Genomic DNA, 15,600 nt, shown 5'->3' with positions numbered 1-15,600 from the left:
TAGAAATACTTAATCTACAGTAAGCACCATCTATAACTCTATGCTGAGAGCAGCTCTGCAATGCCCCCCATACCTCTCAACCTGTTAGTGCAAGAAATCTGGACAAGGTCTAAAATAATAGGGTGGTGGGAAAGACTTAAAAATAGTGACAGGTTTTAAGCATTGCTCTTATAAATTTAGAAAGTTGCTGGAATAACAGGATTTGTGTTAGCACACATTTTCTGAAGGATATGAAACCTGAAACTCAAATGTATGTCATTATTTAGTGACTTCAATACTCAGTGATTTGCCAGAAATCCACATATTTTACATGGGACAGACCAAAAATATGACACAAAAATCTGGACAGTTGGGAGGTGTGCCTTCAACCCCACAAGACTAGAGTAAACAGAATAGTTTTGTAGCTGAATTACTCCTAGACAGCATAAAGGTCTTTCTTGCAGTTAGGCTACAGGATAAACAAGATCATAAAATCAATAAAGTAAAGTGAAAAAAAAATATGACACTGATGCACTTACAGTTATTATATATAACATAATACAACATGTTGCCAGTCATAAAAATGCAGGAAACAGCAGAAGTTGCAGATGAAGTCTTAAACTACAAAATAGTGCAAATGTTTAATACAGCACTGCCACTTTAAATCATGGACTTTTAAAATATTCTATAGGACAAGGATATAACACAGCTGTTGTTCATTAAATCAAACTTTATCTCCATAAGAGAAATTCAAAGATTCTTCAGAAATCCATGAGCTCTCTTCTTATGCTGTTGTGACTACATTATACAAAAAAGAAACACAAACATTTGTTATTGGCATCAGTTAGTGAGACAGGAAGTTAAACAAGCCATTATTTGTGGGGGTTTACTGTAAATATTAAAAAGAAAACAAAAATGTTTAACTGACAGATTTTTCAATGTAGCTCTGGAACTGTGATAAAATGTGAATAAATGTAAAACCTCCTACAGTTAGGAAAACACATCCAGGGCCCCACAGGAAGTATACCATATTAAGGCATAACAGATAAAAGTCATCTGGAGAACTACTATGTTTTATCAAATGTAATCAGTTTTTAAAGGCATGCATAATAGAAGCGCTTCCTTCATTAAAATGCATATGATAGCCATTTTATCATTTATGTAATATAAAATGTTTTTTTAATTCTACCTCTGCTGCCTATTTTATTATTCTACCTTTGCTGCCTCATGTATGCAAATATAATATGAACTTGGCTTATTAAGTTCACATTAATTCCAGGTTGTAATATAAAGCTTACAAAACTGAGATTTAAAATCTTGCCATAGTTTTCCTTGGAGTTTAAAAAACACTAAAATACATTAAGAGCTGTAGTCAACAGCAATGGGACGGCGTTGCAGAACACCTGTGCTAAGGTGGAATTGCAGTGTTGTTCTCAGAGGAGTACAGCATGCATTAGATTTTAACCAGTGACCATTGAACCATTCCACATAAATGCATTACACTGAGTTATGGAAAGATGGACAACAGAGTACAACTCTGAAGTCAAAACATGCAGTAAAGCATTAGCAGAAGCTGTGCAAATGGGAGATGCAGTTGTGATGAACTGAGCATAACTAAACTCCATAGTAGTTTGCAGCATTGTTACAAAAATCATGGAAATAAATCAGTAAATAAATAAATACAGAAGGAAGTTTGCTTGCAAAAGGTCAACAATTTAACTATCATGACATTGTAAAGGGACAGTGTACACAGACAACATAGTCTATATAAATGGTGTTAGTACTTGATAGTCATATGGTGTTTACAATATGTAATACAAGTACCTCTAGTAATGGGGTGATAGGAGTGCACATTGGTTGACAGTGGAGCCATCAATTGGAGACCAAGTTAGGTCTCATCATATATCTCTGTCAGAGGGGGTGTTCCTTGCATCCTGACCAGACAGTCTCTAGTGATCCAAATGCATGAAGGAAGGAAGGAAATAGGAGATCCAGATGGTACTACAGGAAGTGGGCCTTGTGGTGTTCCTATTAGCACCTGTTGGTGTCTACACACTGATGAACATTTACACAACTGCTGCCACATTCACGGCTAGTCTTGGCAGGGCCCAGTTTGGACTATTGTGGTGGACCCCCACTGCTGATGCCCCATCTACCACTTCAACCCTGGCTCTATTTGATGGCTTCCCTTTTCTTAGTACTATTTCAGATTAATTATCAGGTGCATATGCTGTTAATGTGAATTAAAAATAAAACAATATGTTCATCTGTTAGCTTATGTAGCTATCTGTTGAACTCCTGGATTACTCCAGATCCAGCATCCATTGTAGTTTCTCACTCTGGGTTTGTTTAAATTGCTCAGGCACACTATTAGTGGACTTTTTGACTGGCCACTGAGGCCCTGTGTCTAAATGATACTTCATCGAATGGCTGCACCCTCAGTTACTAGTAAGCATGTCCCAACTCCTGTGGTACTGCCAAAATCTACTGAAACTGGATAAGAGATAGCTGCACACTTTCCCCATGTTTCTTCCCACCACACTTTTTTTTTATTTTCCTTTTTTTTCTTTCCTATTTCCTTGTGAAATCTGTTTGACTAATGCCTTACTCTTCTCCATACCCCATGCCCAACAGTTATACACCATGTAAATACTTAGTTCTTTGTATGCTATTTTCCCCATAGAAACATTGTACTGCATGGTGTTACAACGGGTCCCATTCAGAAGACCGAAACGCCGATTCCCCGACGTGGAAATCACCGACGCCAGATGACCGACAGGTACGTATACCGACAGGGTGATTCGCCGACAGTGGAAAGACCGACAAGGGTAATCTGCGATCGTGACTCGGTAAGTGCGCGATAGTGACGGAGGTAGGAGTGGTCAGGTAAGTGAGTTAGGGTTAGGGTGCAGGTAGGTGATGTGTACGTTAGTGTCGGAGTGAGTTAGGGTTAGGGTGCAGGTAGGTGATGTGTACGTTAGTGTCGGAGTTTGGGCTAGGGGTGTGTAAGTGAGTTAGGGTTAGGGTGCAGGTAGGTGAAGTGTGCGATAGTGTCGGACCTTAGGGTTAGGGTTTGGGTCAGGGCTAGTGTGTATGGTATGTAGTGTCGCGTGTTGTTTACGTTCCGTGTGTCAGTGATTTGGTGTTCGGTGTTTTGCGTTGTCGGGTTTGTGTCGGGTTTGTGTGTTTTCGGTTATTTGGCGTCGGTGAGTTTTGTGTCGGGGAATCGGCATGTTGGTGTTTAGAAGTAGACCCGTTACAACAGTATATGGGTACTTTTCTTACTATTTTGCTGACTGAATTTTTGCATCATGTCTACTTATGGCAATGTTCCTTTATGTTACACATTATCCCGACATAACTCTCTGCATAAAAAGAAAAAAAAGATGAGTGGACTTCCACGGCTGATGCAGCAACTCCACACACTTTAATGTCACATAAAACCAAAAACAACAAACAGAAACCAAGTAAAAAGGTGAGCGCTTTCACAGTCAATAATATGACTGCATCTTCAGACCTAATAAAAACAGCTCTCCTACTCTATATATACCAGTCAAATACCAATTAACTAAGCACATACCTAAAAGCATAAAGCAACCTGCTGAATACTGCTTTTGTGAGGATAAGAATAATACAAAAATACCCTTACTCATAAATACATCATATATATATAGAAAACATCATATATAAAAAACAAGTATAAAACATCATATAAAAACAAGTCATATGTAAACATAGCATCGATATCTCCAAATAAATACTCCTAATATTATATAAAACTCTAAGGTTCAGTGCTTACGTTGTCGTGCCTTCAACAGTGCTTTTATATAAACCTGATCATTCAACCCAGGAAACCTGCCTCCACCCAACCGTATAATCCACTCTTGTTCTTTCAACTCTGTATTATTCTTGAAGTCCCCACCTCTAATATTAATAGCTAAGAGCTCAAAGGCTAAAAACTTAAAACTATGACTGACCACTGTCCAAGACATTGGTAGCTAATGCACTGGTCACTTTCTTGTTCTTACTACCATTAACATGTTCAAGAATCCTCTCTTTAAAGTGCCTATTGGTCTTCCCTATGTAGTACTCAAAGCATACTTTGCAATAGGCAAAATATAGTGACTTTGATCAGACATTCAGCATAGAAAGAGATATCTTCTACAAACCCTCTCATGGGATGCTCAAATCTACCTCCTGCATGAATGAAACTATATGCTTTACACTTCTTGCAGAGAAAAGCTCCTCACGGTCAGATTGTGGTAAACAGACATCCCTCATGTTCTTGTAACACAACTGCCTCTTCAGAGACAGACTATTCCTGAAGGTAAATCTAGGTTTCTCCTTCACTACTCTGCTAATTACTTCATCAGTATGTAAAATTCCCCAATGTATATTAATAATGTCACAAAACACTCTCACATTACTAGAATACGTGAGAGTCATCCTAAATTCATCTCTACATTTATGTATGTGCTCACGACCTTGTGTAGACCTATAACAATCTGAGAAATAAGGTCTACCAATCCTATCTCTTTCAGGCCACAACTCTTGGATACAGCCTTTAATCTCTCTATTACTATAACCTCTCTCTACAAATTGTGCTTCAACCCCTCCATGGCATCTCTGAGACTCTGTTCATCATTATGTAGTCCCTCAACACTTGTCCTTTCACCACATTACATGGAACATGTCGGGGATGCATACTCATCTTATGCAGCACTGTGTTCTTTTTACAATCCTTCCTGTATATAGCTGTCTTACAACTCTCTCTGGGACCTCTGCTAACCAAGACATCTAAGAAATTGACAGATTCTTTAGAGCTAGCACATGTGAACTTGAGAAAGGATGTAGTGGAGTGTAGGTATTCTAAAAACCTATCCACCAGCTCCACAGGCCCTTTCCAAAGAATAAAAATATCATCCGCAAAACATCTATAATACATAATATGACTACAAAAATCATTGTTCCTGAGCACAAAATTATATTCCCACTTTACCAATGCCAGGTTGGTGTAGCTGTTGGCACAAGCTGTGCACATTGCCATGCCAACCTTCTGTAGATCGTGTTCCCCATTAAACACACATTATTACTAAGAATCAAGTCTAGCAATGCACAAACCAAATCTATCTTCTCAGGTGTCAAATGATGGCCATCCATTAAAAAGACTGTACATTCTCAACACCCCATTCATTGGGGATAACTGTGAACACCGAAGTAACATCTAAGGTCATAAATAAATATTCACTCTCAGCATCTAGACCATGTGTAACTTGAAACAAATCATTAAAAAAAATCTTTAGTGTCCTTTAAGACAGTCTCAACAGTCTCAAGTACAGGTTGTGGAATCTTCTCAACATAGATCGAGAGGGGTTCTGTAGCCCACCCCTTACCTGACATTCTCAGGTACATGGGAGGGCATATCCTATCTTTATGTACCTTTGCCAATCCATAGAGAATGGGAGTGAAAGGATGCCTCACCAAAAATACTTAAATAACTCGTCATCAATAAAGTTCATCATTAACATGTCAAATAAATAAAATTCTAACATCTCTATAATCCCAGAAACTTGTCTTTTAGAAATAAGAGTATACACACTGTCTTCACTCAACATCTGAACCACGCGTTCAATGTAAAAAACTTTGTCTAGAGTCACAATACCACCCCCCTTTGTCAGCGGGGCAGATTTCAACTGATGTTAGTTCTTTCAACTGCTTCAGAGCTGTCTGTTCAGTAGATGTCCCCCATCACATAAAACCTGATGAATCTCATCCTCACATACTGTAGTAAAAACCTCTAAAAGTGGATGAACATTTGGCATAAACACACTGGGTTTCCTGAAAGTATCCATCTTGTCATTACTTTCAGGAAACTGTAGTTGTAGAGAAACATTTCTAGCAAACATCTTTAAGTCTAAAATAATCTCTGACAACTCAGTTTTTGGGCTAGGATAAAAGACAAGCTCTTCCCAAGTAGATTGTACTGTTCTTTGGTCAAAACAGCAGAAGACAAGTTAAAAATTATTAGGTTTTCTGGGTTTTGCTTTGAGTCATTACCTTGCCTGCCATAAACTGCTTGTACTGGAGTCGCCCCTTCCTTGAGCGACTCCTCGACCTCCCCTTCTTGTAGTCCTTGGGAATGGGCAGAGGGTCCATTAAAGAAAAAGACGAACCATTGAGTGTATTCACTGGATCTGCTTTCACAGAAGCATCTGTATTAGTTCCATTAACAGCTGCTGCATATGACGACGCTGACGTGCTCGCTGATGTTGTATTCTGTACTGGCACTTCCTCATCAGCCATCGTACAAACTTGACTATCCCTTGAAGGGATAGTGTGTACTTAATTAGTTAATTCGTATTTGATTGGTATATATAGAGTAGGAGAGTTATTTTATTAGGTCTGAAGAAGCAGTTGTGTTATTGACTGTGAAAGTCACCTTTTTACTTGGTTTCTGTTTGTTGTTTTTGCTTTTATGTGACATTAAAGTGCATGGAGTTGCTGCATCAGCCATGAAAGTCCACTCATCTTTTTTTTCTTTTTACTGACTGGTTCATGGGTAGAGCATTCCTTGCCTAGCTTGTGGACTTTGTTTTTTCTTATAACTCTCTGCATGTTCTTTTTGTGCTGAAGCTTCTATTGCAGGCAGAGAGGCACCATTCAAGAAAGCTATGACTTCCATAGCACTGTACTCACTATAAGGCCATATACACATGCATGTCACTGGCAGCAGTGTCCACTGAGAGGAGTCCTACTGCAGAAATCCTCACCTTGCCCAAAAACTGTACCCTCCTGTACTGTACTGTTCAGCAGCAATACTTGAATGTGCACCTGTCTGGCACTGACCAAACAATGATCTCTGCCATGCTGTTGTCCATGTGTTTTTGTTACAACAAACTACTGCGGAGCATATGAGGACAATGCCCAGTACAGATTACTAGTTTGATATGAACTGCATACTTCCCACTTACTAGTTTGCCATGTAATTCTACCTGAGCCTGGAATAACTTGCATCCTTCATGTGTAGCTCATATAATGTAAAGACACCCAGGGGTTATGCTTCTGCAGCCCAGGTTACCATATTTAGTGTGTATGCTATATTACCCAGTGTGTGCATGTCTGGCTTTTCCACTATGCCAAAACTATAGGGACTGGCAGGTTGCCCACACATATGGTTACTATAACAATATCAGTATTCTGAAGTCCACAGAGAAGCACATGGCACTGTCTAGTGTCCAGGTTGGCAGTCCTATATGCCAAGGAGGAAGATACATGTGGGCACATGGAGTCAGCCATTTTTCTTGACCCCAGCCTTACATCTAGTCTGACTGCTATGTCTTTGTGTGTGCTTGTGTGTGTGTATGTACAAGGCATATGTAATGTATGATACTGTGCTGCCTAATATACAACACATATAAACAGCATTCCCTACCCCTCAAGAGTCTCAGATGGAATGTTGAGTACCTTGTACTCCATCATTTTTTGTACAACCAGTAAAGGGTCCAGATGTGACTCTTATGAAAATTACACTTCTACTTCATTTTCCACCATTTGTACTTTGGCAGATCCAAGAGGTCCTGTATGTATGGCATAGTATGAGCAAGTACTATCGCTCGTATGATTCATGTGTGGTGAATCCCAGTTTGTGTACTTTACATCATCTTGAATGATGCCCTCATACCCTCTGGTGTTGGGTATGGGGGTTCACCAGACATCCTGTTGTCAGTCATCTGTACACTGCCTTATTAAATGGCTGGAACAAATGAAGACTCTTTTGCTGAATTTGTTTTGCTAAACTGTATGTCACAGTAATCCTTTTGGGAGGCCAAACCCTATCTGCACTACCACAAATGTTTAACTTCACACCCTGTTACACCCCTCCTCGGTATATTAATGATATACTGATGTCACTATCCAAGCCTGTAGTGGGTGGAGGAATAACTGCTGTATATCTCATATGTGCATCTGGGGAGATACTACAAGGTGTTCTTTGTTTTTTTCTTGATAGTCATTCCCCCAAGCTAGGTGTGACCTTTTCATGTTGCATACATATATATTTACAACTGCAAACCTTATTGTGCATGTTTTGTTTGATCTCAGTAACAAAATGTTCTTTAAAATCTCTGGTAAATGCCTGGTAAATTTGGCCTTAGGACACCCAGTTAAAGCACTTTTTCTCTGGTTCTACACTGCCTGATGAGCTTTAGTCTAGTCATGAGCTGAGCCTGGGATGTTTCCCTTACGAGCTAGATATCATCATGGCAGGCTGTCATGTAGGAACCATCATGGTTTGTAACTGCTCTAATAAAAGTTACAGTATGGCAGCACGACAGCTGTGGAAACCCAGTGTTTTTCGGATGAGTCTTGCATACTCCTGTACCTGAGTCAAATTCTGGCTACTTTGCTGGTGCACATCTTGCTGGGTATGTATATCTTGGACTCCCAGCCAGGTCTCCTTGTATCCCCTTGCACCCAAGTCATTAACTACTTACAGATCATCTGAATCACAATCAGGACTCAGTCCCTTAGCAACACAGAATAAGTTAAACCCAGTGGAAAACAGTTTACAAAATGGAAATGTTACTGGAAGTACATCTAAATAAGGAATATTAAAAACTGTATTGTAGATTTTGCATTACCCATGGGAGCTGTGGTCCCTAAATTACTGCAGCTGTTAAGTCACTGCATCTCAAGGTAGTCAGAAGTGACCCCTTCCACCAGGTTGAATTTTTGGCTAAATGCAAGTTTTCTTGACTTATATTGATGGCTGTAGCCTTTGAATGAATAACTTTCTCTCAGCAAATTTAATTAATTTGCTGTATGTGTATTTCATGCATACTACCAGAAATTTAGACAAACATGTTCATTGTCTCGTTATCATGTGGCAGATGACCACCTTCTTTGTCTGTGAGTGCCATCTCTTGGTTGAACCAGTTAAACACTCCCTATGTGGGAGTTGTCAGCCATCCTCCATAAAGCCAGTGGACAGCAATTTCCATTTCAATGGGTGGCCAGAAAGGTGATCACAGTTGCTCACCACGCATACGCAGTGAGTTGTTATCTGTAATAGGGGAGGATGCAAGAGAACGGCTGTTGCTAGGCAGACATGTTGTCCATTCTTGAGATGGTTATTCATTTGGCAGTGCTACATGCACTGTTCATTGCATAATACATCTCACCCAGCTTGTATTCATGCCTTTTAACTGTACAGAGTTTCACAGAATGTCCAGATTGTTGAATCATGTTATTGATCTGTTCCTCATAAGATTTGTGATTTTTTTGGCAAATCATGGGAATGATTGGAGGACTGAAGACACTAAATAATAATATTCATTTGTGTTACAGACTGTATATCCTTCAGGAAAATGCATGCTAAGACAAATGCTGTTATTCTAGCAACTTTCTAAATTTATATGAGCATGATTTAAAATCTGTCCCTATTTTGGGGTTTTTGTCCCCCCATTCCATCAGGTGTAGTACAGATTTTGCACCAAGAGGTTCAGAGGTATGCTCGTATATAGACCTCCCAAACTCTTAGCCCAAGAAATATGGACAAACCCTGACATAGTTGGGGACAAAGGGCCAAAAATAGGGACAGATTTTCAATACTATTCTTATAAACTTAAAAAGTAGCTAGAACAACAGAGGTTGTGTTAAAATGCATTTTCTAAAGGATATGAAGTCTGAAACTCAAATGTATGTCATTATTTAGTGATTTCGTTCTTCAGATCATACCAGTAATTTGACAAAAAAACACAAATTTTATGAGGAGCGGATCGAAATTTTGAGGCAAAAATCTGGACGTTTTGCGAGAATCTGGACAGTTGAGAGGTATAGAAAGAGAATAGATTTGCAGTTAATTTTATTGGTGCAATGGCAAGTTACGCAGCTGCTGTTTAAAAAAAAAGAGAAAAGAAGAACGGGTAAAATAGCATAAAGTACTTGGTGCATCAGTACTAAGCATTTGGTTGTGGGTGGTCTTGTTTCAGTTATTTGAGCAGCTGTTCAAGTGCTGAGTTGAGGGACTTTGAGTGTTGTGCTATTTCCACTCAGCTGTCCCTGCTTTGAAGAATGTTCCTGAATTTGCACTTTCAGCTTAGGTCATACTGCTCAACCTGGAAACATAAAAAAATCTGGACAAAGGCCCATGAAAGTTAGGTACAACTGGCCCAAAAATCTGGATCCTGATTAACATAAAATTTGCATACATAAGTATGCAACCCCACCCATTCCAATGGAATTGTGGGATACCAACATTCAAACACAAATTGAAGAACAGAAAAAAAACATTAAACAACACAAAATATAACCAGAACAATTTAGAATGTCTGTCAATTCCCAATAACAGGCTCATATGATGAAGTCTGCATTTGGCTTTATGTATTTTAATATAAGGGGAAGGGAGTCAAGAGTGATTACATGAATCACTTTAAATTACTAGCCATTAAGGACTTGTGGTTAAGTATGGATACATGGAAGTGATCCAAAGGGGAGGACTGGCAGCTATGTAAATAGACAATTTCCACTTCTGAAAGCAGCACACTTACCTCTCTACCATTAAAATGACGAACAATAAACAATGGGATAGAAATTAACTTTCTAAGATATAATATATGTTTTATGACCAGCTTATACTGTTTGACCATTTAGTAAATCTTAGTTATGCATACATCAAGAATTGTTGTACACATTTATGCAAATAGTTACTTTTATGTTAATGTATCTGTTCCTATAAATAAAAAGCCATTCAACTCATTCAATCCATAGCCTACTCAAGCCATGATTTCTTAGTTTCAGCACCCTCAGGTTCCAACATTGTCTCTATAATTAACATACCAACATTAACTATAAATATATTTTCTTAATGTTTGCTCAATGGCACAAAAGTTGTTCCAACGCCCAGAGGCACATCTGTGCAGAAGTCCCCCCATTCATAACTCTCAACCTCTTAGTGCAAGAAATCTGGACAAAGCCTAACAAAATGGGGGGACAAAGGCCCAAAAATAGAGACAGATTTTAAATATTGCTCTTATAAACTTAGAAAGTTGCTAGAGTAAAAGGGTTTGTGTTAGCATGCATTTTCTGATGAATTTGAAGTCTGAAACTCAAATCTATGTCATAATTTAGTGACTTCAGTCCTCAGATCATCCCAGTAACTTGCCAGAAAAGCACAAATTTCATGAGGAATAGACCAAAAATATGCGGCAAAAATCTGGACATTCTGTGAAAATTTGTATAGTTGAGAGGTATGCTCCCATTCCCTCTCCCATAGCCATGCATAACCAAAAAATAAATTAAAATAAGCCTATTTTTCAGTCAATATGTGCACTTACATTTATATTTACAACCCCTTGAAATTGTGTAAAATATTTTGTTCAACCCTAAACACCAAAATGCATGGCATTCCCATAAAAAATGCGCCTACTACTACAAAAGATTGTTATAACCAACTTAAAAATACAAAGCAAAGATGAATGAGGCTAGTAAGAATAGCTGCATTACTTAGCATACAGCAGCTTTCAAGTGACAAGGGGATCAGAGGACTGCCACCCCTCATACATGTAACGCATCTGTTAGAAATAATAACTATGCACAAGGTTTCATCTCTACAATTATTAAGGCAAGAGCTGCTCAAGCAGCAGTAAAGCCACATAACTCAGATCTAAACAGCAACCATACAAAGAAATACAGCATCAGAAGGTAGGAATGCTGCCCATCCTCTTCCTAGTGTGTGTGTTTGTGTGTGTGTCTGTGTGCGTGTGTGTGTGTGTGTGTGTGTGTGTGTGTGTGTGTGTGTGTGTGTGTATACACATAGAGTGTACATCGCATGTGCGTGTGTGTACATGCAGTAAAGTACATGGAGTAGGCATGTTGAACACCTGTGCTGTGTCTTGTCATTTTAAGATTTCTCACAATGTATTAATATGCCAGTGGTATGGGTTATGCCTGAAAAAGTCACAAAGTCTTAAGACCAGCTCACCTAATCAACTATTAAATAAAAACAAAAAATAAACAATGTAGAGTACAACACAATGCCAGGGTGGCTCAGGTAAGTCATTGTAAAATACAAAGCACACCATCATATGGTCATGTAGACAGGCAGTGAAGATGCACTGAAGGAGGCAAAAGATAGAAGGTACTGTCGTAGGCAATGTAAACTGGATGAAAAACACAACTAAAAGCATGCACAATGTTGGAAGTGCTCCAAATGACAACAAGGTGTGATAGGTTATGCCATACCAGACACAATAATCCTGATAGCCATTAGAAAAGGAAGTGGGATCACACACAGAAAAAAAAGTAGTATAGGAAACAAGTACATTGAAACTCCAGGCAACAGCCACATAACACCACCAACACTTGTGTAAGGCATGACAAAGTTAGTTTCAGACAAAAGTACAAAAAACGTTCATTATTACAACTACCTACAAACAGCCGACAATCAGCAATCACTTCACTACAACTGTCAGAGATTTACATTTACAAATATGTCACTAATATGTCACTAAATTAATGAGCTGTTTTATTTCTTGATGACCTTTAAGCAAATGCTCAATTCTATCTCCGAGGAAAATGTCAACACGCACCAAAAAGGAAATATTAAAAACGAGTACAAAAGCTATACAGCCACATCAGGCTACAAAACACAAATAAATACCTAGACTCAACAGATTTTCCCAAAGGTAGTGTCATTTTGAAACTGTCACAACCTATAAACACAACTGTCTCTCTTAGTTTTCCCCAAGTACCCTGCCCTTGGCTTGTCATGTGTTACAAATAGCTCCCACCTGCAAGCTCTTTGCACTTCCCCAACTGGGCTTTTTGTTTACCATAATGTACCGTCTAGTGCCAATAGCTGAAATGGCCCATGAAACAGATGAGCACTCCCAGTGTCTGACAGGCAGTCAGGCCACTAATTGCCCACTTTGCTAAATTTAAACCAATGCAACTACATAGTTTTGAGGGTGTACTAAAGAGGGGATCCTGAATAAGGATAATCAGCTTCATTTTACTTAAGTCCAGCGGCAGCAGGATGGATTAAGCTTTTAGCAGTCTCACCTGTCATCTTTCACATTAAAGTAAAAGCTGGGTCAAACTGATATGCATGAACACAATCTAACAGCCTAAAATGTATAATTTTCATAGCTTACGTAAAGACCACTGCAAGTTCTCGCTAATAAGACATTACCTAATGGGTGGTGCTAAAACAGAGCTTTCAGAATTTTGAAAAACAAAACACTGCAACTTTGATGTTGTCCCACAAGTCCCGATTTACAAAATACTGAAAACTTTTCCATATCACAGTAAATAATGCAACATTCATTCCATAATGACAGCTCTCCTTGTGAGCCTAAAAGCAATTCCTGAAAACTCAAGCCCAGTGAACATGGTTCAGGGACTGGAAAGGCTAGCCATTTAAAGAAGCCCACGAACAATCCACAACATGATCTTCTCCCTGTTGGCAGATAGTGGCCTCTTCTTTGCAGCTAGCCAGATGAAGTAACACTCAAACTAACCCTTCTCTGCTATCACAAAAAAAGGAAACACATTGTGCAGAAGTGGAACAAAATTATTGTGTCTTCAGAAAGAAGCACAGGGCCACTGGAAAAGGTAAACAATTGGAAACTCTTACAAAGGTACAAAACTACAATATAAAAGAATGCATATATACAACCTTACTGTAATAAATGAATAATTGTTGACTACGTGTTCACATTAAACAGCAAAAACACACACTGGACATAACATTTTTGTATATCCAAACAAATTAAAGAGATAAAAGTGACTTTAATTCTAAAATATTTCATTCAGTTACAATTGCCTGCCATCTTTCAAATGACCATAGGATTGGAAACAGTCAACCACAAAACTCCTTATCAGAGGTGGTCTTACTCTTAAATCGTCCTCACACCACTGCTGCAAATAAAAATATGGTGCAGCTTTAGTTGCTAGGTAATAATGGTTTTAAATAATGAGTTGGAGTGAGTTGAGTCCTAACATAGAGAGTTTTATGTGTTATGGAATTAGATTTATTTTAATGAATGCAAGTATACTGTCTTTATGTGACTTAGTTGAGCAGCGTTCCCGTTTTAGCAGATTTGTAGCTACTATTCTTAAGAAACTTGCTTCAAGCTGCATTCTTTTGCATAGCTTAACAAGCGGTAATTGTGACATCTCCATTTTGGAACAGTTAACATTCATTCGTGTTAAAAGAGTAGGGGGAGAGGGGTATATCAGAATTCTGCTTATCTTCTCAAGTTTGAACATGATGCATAGTAACCTGAAACAATAAGAGGGAGTCAGGTGGTAACTACAAATTCTAAATAATAAAAAATAAGAATTTGAAGGGGCCACTTGAGAATTTGCGGCACTTCACTATTTTGCCTTCAAAACTGGGAAATACCAAGGAATTCGATACAGTTGAGAGGTATGGCCTAGGTCTGTCCCTATTTAAAAAACTGTTTTGTGCAAATTTTCAAAAGAGTGTAAGAGCACAATTTCTTGAGATGCATTAATGGCTGTGGGACGACAGCAGGGATGGTGGGTTTTTATAATGTTGACACTGGAATATCTCTGTGTATGCTTGGCTTTAAACACAGATACTTGCTTCTGTTCCCTTACAGTGTTAAGTGAAGGATACCTCCATAAACTTATAAAATCAAGAGCAGTTACATGTAATGAAACATTTCAGATCTCATTGTCATTCAGGTTAATTTGGGAAAGGTTACATTATGGTGCTAAACAGTTGGGTGTAATTGCCATTTGATCTTCACAGAACTTTTAATCATTCCATTCCCCTGTGGATGCATATCAATTCAGGCAGTTGAATATTTAAGTATAGAAGGGGAGATTAGGAGGCTGAGTATTTTTAAGCAACAGCACGACGCTTGTCATGCAAATAGGCTTCTTGTTGTTGACAGTGGTAGCAAGGGCCGTTGGTAGGGTTTTTTTTGTTAGTGGCTTGTATAGCATTGAATTAATAATTGCTTACTCTTTTATTTGCAGTTAGCGATTTCGTAAATGTGTATATTTTATGGTAGTTATCTTTGTGCTGGTGCTTTGAGTTGAGAATTAGACTATCTAGGATAATATGGTGAGTTTTTCAAGTTTTACTGTCAAAATGAATTTTGACATGAGTAATTTGAACCATGTAGAGGAACTTGAGATTTTTTAATATAATGTCAATGGTGATTAGGACTGGGGATTTGAGCAGTGTCTGAAGTGTGTGAGGAACTGCGGGTATTTTAACACTTTGCAGCTATAATGTTGGGGTTGGCTGGCAGTGGCTCGCTGTAGCATTTCAGGATATGTGTTTGAATAGCACAGTATTAAAAGGGTAAATGGGGAGGCCTCAGGTAGCACTACATGGTCTAGTTCTTTCTCCACAGGGTTTGTGTGTGGGGAGGGGCAGGCCATAGTGTTTACATCAAAACTACGTAAGTTTTGGAACTTAAATCATGTACAGTCTTGCTTAGTGGTGGGCTTTCAGTGTGACATCCTTATTGAGCATTGTTATTTAATGAGCATGGGGGAGATGAGCAGCGGTACAAGTTAAAAAAAAGATGAAATGAAATATCTAATACAGTGTTCAGAGGAGGGAGAATGGGGTTAGGTGTTTGC

Source organism: Protopterus annectens, chromosome 2.part0, assembly GCF_019279795.1.
Source record: "Protopterus annectens isolate FY-2018-M chromosome 2.part0, PAN1.0, whole genome shotgun sequence".
In the NCBI taxonomy this organism is placed as follows: domain Eukaryota; kingdom Metazoa; phylum Chordata; order Ceratodontiformes; family Protopteridae; genus Protopterus; species Protopterus annectens.
The sequence above is the reverse complement of the archived record's forward strand: the minus strand, read 5'-3'. Positions refer to the sequence as shown.